This window comes from Castor canadensis, chromosome 6 (genome assembly GCF_047511655.1).
Source record: "Castor canadensis chromosome 6, mCasCan1.hap1v2, whole genome shotgun sequence".
In the NCBI taxonomy this organism is placed as follows: domain Eukaryota; kingdom Metazoa; phylum Chordata; class Mammalia; order Rodentia; family Castoridae; genus Castor; species Castor canadensis.
This window is the reverse complement of record NC_133391.1, coordinates 17,135,893-17,144,451: the sequence shown is the minus strand read 5'-3', so window position 1 is coordinate 17,144,451 and position 8,559 is coordinate 17,135,893.

Genomic DNA, 8,559 nt, shown 5'->3' with positions numbered 1-8,559 from the left:
AAGAGAGCAGAGTGTAAGAGCCACCTTACATGTCATTCTAATCTAGTCGTAATTGCAGATTTTCTCCCCTCGCCCTGGTGTTTCTTAGGTGTTTCTTAGGTGTCATGGATAACTGAATGTTCCGACACTTGAGAGTCTCGTAATGCTTGCACAACTTTCCTGTCAATCACTCCCGGTGGGCTGGTCCTGGAAAAAGACTTGATGCTCCAAGCCCCTTACACTTCTGTCAATAAAAGCCTGTGATTGTCATACTTTACCTCATTTTCTGAGATGACACTTGTGTGGTGTGTGTGTGTGTGTGTGTGGTGTATGTGAAGGGTTTTTTTCAAGATAGGGTCTCAAGAACTATTTGCCCTGGCTGGTTTTGAACCACAATCCTCCTGATCTCTGCCTCCTGAGTGGCTAGGATTATAGGCGTGAGCCACAGCGCCCAGCTCAGATTTCTATTATATGGGTCCCAATCCAGGCTGGTGGAGTGGCCTGGCTAAGGATGAGCCATTTTCACCTCTGAAAGTACCTTCTGTTCTAATAAGCTTACTGTTTTTTTGTGTGGTAGTGGCATTTGAGCTCAGGGTCTTGTGCCCCCAGCCCTTTTTGCATTGGTTATTTTTGAGATCAGGTCTCACTTTATGCCCAGTCAGCATGGACCACAAGCCTCCTATTTGTGCTTCTCCATGGTAGCTGAGATGACAGGCACATACCACCACACCCAGCCATTGGTTGAAATGGGGTTTTGCAGGCTATGGGTGGGGCTCAAGTGGTAGTGTGCCTGCCCAGTAAATGCAGGGGCATCACCAAAATAAAAATTAAAAAAAAAAACAAAAACGACAAAACCCACCAATAAAACTGGGCACTGGTGGCTCACCTGTAATCCTAGCTACTCAGGAAGTAAAGATCAGGAGGATCAAGGTTCAAATACTTTGTGAGACCCTACCTCAAACATCACAAACAAGAGCTGGTGGAGCGGCTCAAGTTGTAGGCCCTGAGTTCAAACCCCAGTACTGAAAAAAAAAAAATGAATAAGGGGAGACGGGTTCTTGCAAATCCCCCCTCTGTTCTGTCAGGCTGACCTTGAACTTCAATCATCCTGATCTTACTCTGTAGCCCAGGCTGGCCTCAAGTCCTGATCCTCTGCCTTGGCCTCCCAAGTGCTGGAATTACAGGTGTGCACTACACACCCAGCCAGTTATGATTCTTTGGGCCAATTTTATGACATGGAATAGTGTCTATCCTTTTGCAGCTACTGGAAAGAAGGGTGGTCTCCTCTCATCTTCCTGAAATTCTTGTTCCCCTGCAATGATCAGTCTCAGATTTCCCTTAGCAGCTAGAAAAAGAGCAGGCCGGGAGAACTCAAAACCTCCTCTATAGAAAGGAAAACAGAATTTTAAACAGGAATAATGGGTAAGAATTTTCTCTGATATACCTGGGATTATCTTCTTTCACCCAAGAAGCTAGGCACAGCCACCTGAAAGGCTTTCCAAACGTTGATATGGTTGATACACATTGATACCTGTTGATACACTTCAATACATGTAGATACACATTGATACACAATGATACATGTAGCTAGAGTTGATACAGTTATTGTAATACAGGTTAACTGCTGAAGTATGTTCCATGGTGTGACTACTCTATTTATTTTATCCTTTCCCTGTTAAGCATTTAGGTTGGTAGGTGGTGCTTTACCTCTTGAGCCATTCTGCCAGCCCTTTTTGTGTTGGTTATTTTTGAGATAAGGTCTCCCTTTATGCCGGGGTGACCTGGACCAGTGTCCTCCTATTTGTGCTTCCCTTTGTAGCTGGGATTAAAAGACACATACCATTGTGCCCAGCTATAGGTTGAATTGGGGTCTCTCAAACTTTTTGCCTGGGCTAGACTCAAACTATGATCTTCCAATCTAAGCCTCCCAAATGCTAGAATTACAGGCTTGAACCACCCTGGTCATATTTCCCCCTTGACTTTTTTTTTAATCTTATATTTATTTATTTTTATTATTGTTATGCTGGGTGGGGGTACATTGTAGCATTGACAAAGGTTCTTACTATGTATCAAACACCATGATGGATATTTTCAAGATAGGGTCTCATGAACTATTTGCCCAGGACTGGGTCGAACCACGATTCTCCTGATCTCTGCCTCCTGAGTAGCTAGGATTACAGGCGTGAGCACCCGGCTTACTATATTTTTGACTGTGTAACTACTTCCAACCCTCTGGTAAAATGTTTCTCCTGCTTCCAAACCACAGTGGTGTGAGCAGGAAGAATAAACTGGGATAAAGGTGACCTGAAAAGCATGCAGGGTGCACCCTGGGTGCCATGCACTTGATTGCAGTAACAATAGCAGCCCCCATGAGCTAAGGGATTCCTACTGTTCCCTTCTCCGTTACAGGTGAGAAAATTGAGACTTGAAGAGTCAAAACGACTTGCTCAAGGTAAGGCACACAAAACCACACTTAAGGAGGGCACATCTGTCTCTCTCCTCCCCTCTATAAAATCACTTGCTGATGTGCAGAACAGAAAATAATACAACAGGCTCCCCCTGGTGGTGAGGCGGGAGAATTGCAAGATCAGGGTCGCCCTGGGCTATGTTGAAAGACCCCATCTCTCTCTCTCTCTCTCTCTCTCTCTCTCTCTCCCTTTTACTTATTTATTTATTTATTTATGGCAGTTCTGGGATTTAAACGCTTGTTAGGCAGGTGCTCAGCCACTTGAGCTAAACCACCAGCTCGAGACCCTATCTCAAAACAATTATTTTTTGGATTTCAAGAAGAGACTCACTTCCCTGTGGGGAAGTAACACGCCTAAACTTTATCATACCCTGGAAGTCCAGGGGACAGCCTTGACCATGCTTTACTTTGTGTGTGTGTGTGTGTGTGTGTGTGTGTGTGGTACTGGGATTTGAACTCAGGACTTCACACTTGTCAGGCAGGTGCTCTGCCACTTGAGCCACTCTGCCAGCCCCACACTCTGATTTTGACTACAGCTAGTATGAGCTGCAGCCACTTCCTTTCTGTCCTCCAGTGTCTGTCTGCCCAGAGCCTCTTCCTTTTCTTTGAAGATGGCTGAGTTCGACAATCCATAGGATTTCTTGGGGGCCCATCAAGCCCTGTGTGTCCCTTCAGAGTCATGTGGACACTGTCTGGATGATCAACAGAAAATGTCGTGGGTTTGCCATGGTCTGTGGATGTGATGGTGTTTTAATGACTGGAAGGTAAAACGTCCTTATTGGGGTTGGATACTAGTGGGAGGGGAGGAGGAATGGAGGGGTGAAGGAGAGGGAGTACAGTCAATGCACTTTATATACTTGTATCGAGATAGAGCAATGAAATTTGTTGTGATTATTTTAAGTAGGGGTGAGGGAGAATGATGGAGGGGATGAATGTAACCAAGGTTCCTTGTAAGCATATATGGAAATGTGACAGTGAAACTCCCTGTACAACTAATATGTGCTAGTAAACATGTTTAAAAAAAATAAAAGATAAGGACCAGGCGCTGTGGCTCACACCTATAACCCTAGCTGCTCAGGAGCAGAGATCAGGAGGATTGTGGTTCGAAGCAAGCCCAAGCAAATAGTTGGTAAGACTCTATCTTGAAACAACCCTATCACAAAAAATTGGGCTGGTGGAGTGGCTCAAGGTGAAGGCCCTGAGTTCAAGCCCAAGTATTGCAAAAAAAAAAAAAAAAAAAGATAAGGACTATGTAGTCTTATCAAGCAGGCTTCCTATACCAAGGGCAGGCATGTGCCTTTGGGGATAAAGACCCCTATATGAACTTCCACCGAACTAAACCAGGAAGGGCAGAGGAGCAAATGCCCATGCTCCTACTCTCTTCTCAGAACTACACTGGCTGGTGCCAGTGGTTCATGCTGTAATCCCAGGAAGTAGAGATCAGGAGGATTGTGGTTTGAAGCCAGCCCAAGAAAATAGTTCTAGAAACCCTATCTCAAAAATACTCAACACAAAAAAAGGCTGATGGAGTGGCTCAAGTGGTAGAGAGCCTGCCTAGTAAGCTTGAAGCTCTGAGTTCAAACTCCAGTACTGCTAAAATAAATAAATAAAGTGTAGGCATATGACTCCCTATATTCAGCCATCCACTATACAGTTCCCAGACTATTTGGGGAGGACTACAAAAGGAGGACCTCAATTTCATGCCATCTAGTAATCCCACCCTATTGGCTAATTAGACCCCCAAGGCCAAGTAGCTTTAAGGTGGTCAGTCCAAACTGCCCATCTCTGCACCTCGAGGTATACTTCCAATTTGCTAGAGTATCGCTCTTCACCACCTTCCTGCTCTGTGGTTCTTTTGCTGCACACGGATGAGTATCTTAATCTCAGACATTTAAGAACTGGTCAACCAGCTGTAAACTAGAGGTTCCCCGACCCACTCCTGAGGTTCAATCATTGGCTAGAATGGCTCACAGAACTCAGAAAACCAGTTTGCTACTGGAGTGCTGGTTTATGGTAAAGGATAATTCAAGAATGACCAGATGGAGGAGGTACACAGAGCGAGGTGTGGGGGAGGGGGCCAGCACGTCCATATTCTCTGTGGGTGTGACCCTGGTGCAGGGGTCTGGCCTCAGGTGAGCTGTAGTAGTTACCAGGAACTTTGTCTAGTGGGAACTTTATCTCGTGTGATCCAAGAATGAAAGCTCATATACATGAAGGGGTCTCAGAAGGGCTGAGCCCTCAAGGCTCTTTGCCTAGTGGCTTTTATAAGGGTTTTATTTCCTAGTTGAAGGGAAGCTGATTGATTCTCTGTGCTATTAGTCCATTCAGAGGATGTACACCTGTGCCCGCCCATGGACATCGCAGGGGACACTGCATAACCCTGTTTTCCTTCCCAATGGCCCTGAGGTTCTGCCCATTGGCCAGGCATCCTATCAGGGCATGGTTCACATACTATTGGTATGCCTCAGTAGTTTCAAGGTTTGGGGGAGTGGTTTCAAGTCTCCCCAGACTCCCCACACCTGTTTATCTCATTTCTGTGTCCTTGGTAAGTTTCCAAGAGTTCCCCTGTCCCTGTTCTGCCTGACTATTTTCTGTCTCCTAACTTTCAGTCTCAAGACACCCAACACGTCTACATGTTCACCAACCCAGAAGCTTTCTGACTGTCACCCTTTTGGGTTGTATGGAAGCCCTAGTACTATAAATCAAAACAAAACAATAAGACACTTGTCACTGTGGAGATGCTGAAAGATTCGGGACCTGTGTGCCAGAAACTGGGACAGAGCCCAAATATATATTTTTTATTTCACCTTCCTATAAATGGAGCCATATGATATGTGATTGTTTTAAACATTTAATGTTTAAAAAATTTTTTGGGCTGTGCTGGCATTTGATCTCAGGGCCTCATGCTTACTAGGCAGGTGCTCTACCACTTGAGCCACTAGTCAGTGGAGAACATTTAATGTTTTAAAGACGAGTTGTGGAGGGAAAAAGAGGGGGTGGGGGGAGGGGGAAAAATGACCCAAACATTGTATGCGCATATGAATAAAAGAAATAAATAAAAATAAATAAAAAATAAAAATAAAAAAAAAGACGAGTTGTAGCACAAGTGGTAGCACGCCTGCCTAGCAAGCACAAAGTCCTGAGTTCAAACTCTAGCATCACCAAGAAAAAAATTGTACTTAACATTTTAAAAGTATGTTTACACTATAATTCTACTTTGTAGCAGAATTCATCAGAAACAATTTTTAATTTTTTAATATCATTATAACCACTTTTATTAATAATAATAATGATTATTGTTATTTTGCAGTTCTGAAGATTTAACCTAGGCCCTCACAAATGATAGACAAGCTCTCTACCACTGAACCAGTCTGGAAACAGTGTTTCAACGCTGTGATTTTATATATTTTGTCCAAAATTAGCAGACTATTATAGCAAATCTAAAAGATCCCAGGGCTCCTTTTTTGTTTTAAGAGTTCGCTTCAAGGGAAACTAAATGAAAAGAAGGAAATATAACAACCCAGGGAAATAGGAAGTTTTTAACTTTTATTGAATTTCTTGGAGTCCAGACTTCTGATCTCCAGCCCTACCTACCCTGGGCCTGAGCCCATCTGGAAAACACCCTGGAGGGCTGGGAACTGGGTCAGGGCTGCTTCTCCTCCCCTGTTATCATTCCACAGAGGTGCTGACCTGTAAGAAGAATGCACAAGGACTGAGTGCCCATGGCTTACACCTGTAATCCCAGCTACTCAGGAGGCAGAGATTGGGAGAATCCCAGTTTGAGGCCAGCCCAGGCAAATAGTTTGACGAAACCCTATCTCAAAAATCCCAACACAAAAAAGTCTGATGGAGTGCTAGTCTAGCAAGCATGAGACCTCAAGTTCAAACCCTAGTACCACCCAAAACAAAACAAAACAAAAAAGAGAATGCAGTACGACACCCCAGAGGTGGACACTCAGAGGAGCAGGAAAGGAGATTAAACTGAAGGGAGGCACTGGTCACTGGCATGGCTAACTCCATTTTGCTCCTGTCTGGCTCTGTTTTTGCCTCTAAATTTTTCCTCCTGAATCTTTCTCTTTCACAGTCACCCCAAGGTGACTTCCAAGAACAAGACTGATCAGTTTTGTTGGCAGTACTGGGGTTTGAACTCAAGGCCTCATGCTTGCTAGGAGGTGCTCTACCGCTCTACCCTCCCCCCCCCAAAAAATGTGACAGTCCTTTCTTTCAAATCTTGGGTGGAAATCGTGTAACACAGAACTGAACAACTGCTGCAACGCTAGCTCTTGGAGTTAGAGTACATGTTATAAATTTAACAGGTGCTTAGAAGTTGTTGCTGCCCAGGCACAGTGGCTCACACCTGTAATTCCAGCTACTTGGGAAGCAGAGATTAGGAGAATCACAGTTAGAGGCAAGTCTGGGCAAAAGAGTTCATGAGATCCCACCTCAACCCATAGCTGGGTATGGTGGCACATGTCTGTCATCCCAGCTATGTGGGAGGCATAGGAAGGAGGATCACAGTCTAGGCCTGCCTCAGCAAAAACGTGAGACCTATTCCAAAAATAACTGAAGCAAAAAGGGCTCGGGCATGGCTCAAGTGCTAGAGCACCTGCCTAGCAAGTGTGAGCCCCCAGTACCACCGAAAGGAGGGAGGGAGGGAGGAAGGAAAGAAAAGAAAAAGAGAGAGAGAAAGAAAAAGGAAGGGAGGGAGGAAGGAAGGAAGAGAGGGAGGGAAAGAAACTGGTTTTGTTAGAAAATCTCTGACTCCTCACTTGGGGCCCACAAGTTAACTAAGAGCATGATAAAAACCTGACGCCTGCCTCCACTTTGCACCTATATTCTCTTCTCTGAGTCTCTTAGAGATGGACGGGACTGATTGATAATAATTTCATAACAAGGGACTGAAAATGCCCCCAAGGAAAGGATCAGCAGCGCCTTGCAGGACAAACCACCCCTCAAATGGGGCCAATGACCTAGGGCGAGGAGGCTGCCCCCTGGAGCCGGAGTAATCATGTCATGGGAACCAGATGGCTTCCCTCAAGTGATGACAGCAATAACAACGTCTCCAGAGCCTTCTAGAACTCTCTCAGTTCCAGAACCCAGACAGCACCTGGCCTGGACTGCTTAAGTGTGCGGCCCTTCACCCCGGCCCCGGTTCTCCCCTCCGTAAGCCTAACGCCCCGGTCCCTACCCGAGGGGGGCGGCTCGCGTTTGCTGCGCCCGCGGTCCTCTGCCTTCACCGCCACTCAGCTCTTTAACTGGTGTGTCAGGCTGAGTGTCCACACCTGCACGCTAGACTCCAGTCACGTAAGGAGGGGAATGGCTCTGCAAACCTCATCCAAATTCTACCAGGACAATCCCAAGTGAGCCGGAGAAAAAAGAAGTTACTACGGCTGAGTTGGAGTAGTGGGAGGAAGAAACAAAGATTCCATGACAAAGATCAAGAAGCTTGAACTCTAATGTAGTGGGTTGGGTACTGTCCCCACCCCAATTCACATCCACTTGGGACCTCAGAATGCGCCTCTCTCACTTTCCCATGGCTGTTGGGACGGAGTACCACCGTACAGAAGGCCCCTGGTCTGTGGGTCCGGGGCGCCGCCACCTTGGAAGCTCTGCGCATGCTCAGGACGCACAGCGCTCAGTGCTGTACTGTGGCTGTTGGGTTCGTTTTTCCCATCAGACCACCCAACTGCCCCCAAGGTCTTGCCGCCTTTCAATAGATCTCAAATGAGCACATTCACTTTCACCCTGCTTTTCGGGCACCATTTGCTTTTGGGGTGCACGCTGTATTTTCACAAAATGAAAGGCAGGGAAACACTCAGCTGATCACAGGATTTTAACACAACACGGGACTGACTGAGAGCTCCTCCTTGTCCGCTGAGCTGTGGGATGCACACTTGGGAATTTTATGCTTAAATTTTTTGAAATTTCTTCTGTTTTTTTTTTTTTTTTTTTTTCGGTACTGGGGTTTGAACTCATGCTTGCTAGTGCCTGCCTACCAAAGGAGCCACTCCACCAGTGAACCCGGTGCTTTGCACATGCTAGGCAAACTGTCTACTGAGCCATGGCCCCAGCCCTTTTGTTTATGCTTTGTTTCTGATAGGGTCTCCCTAACT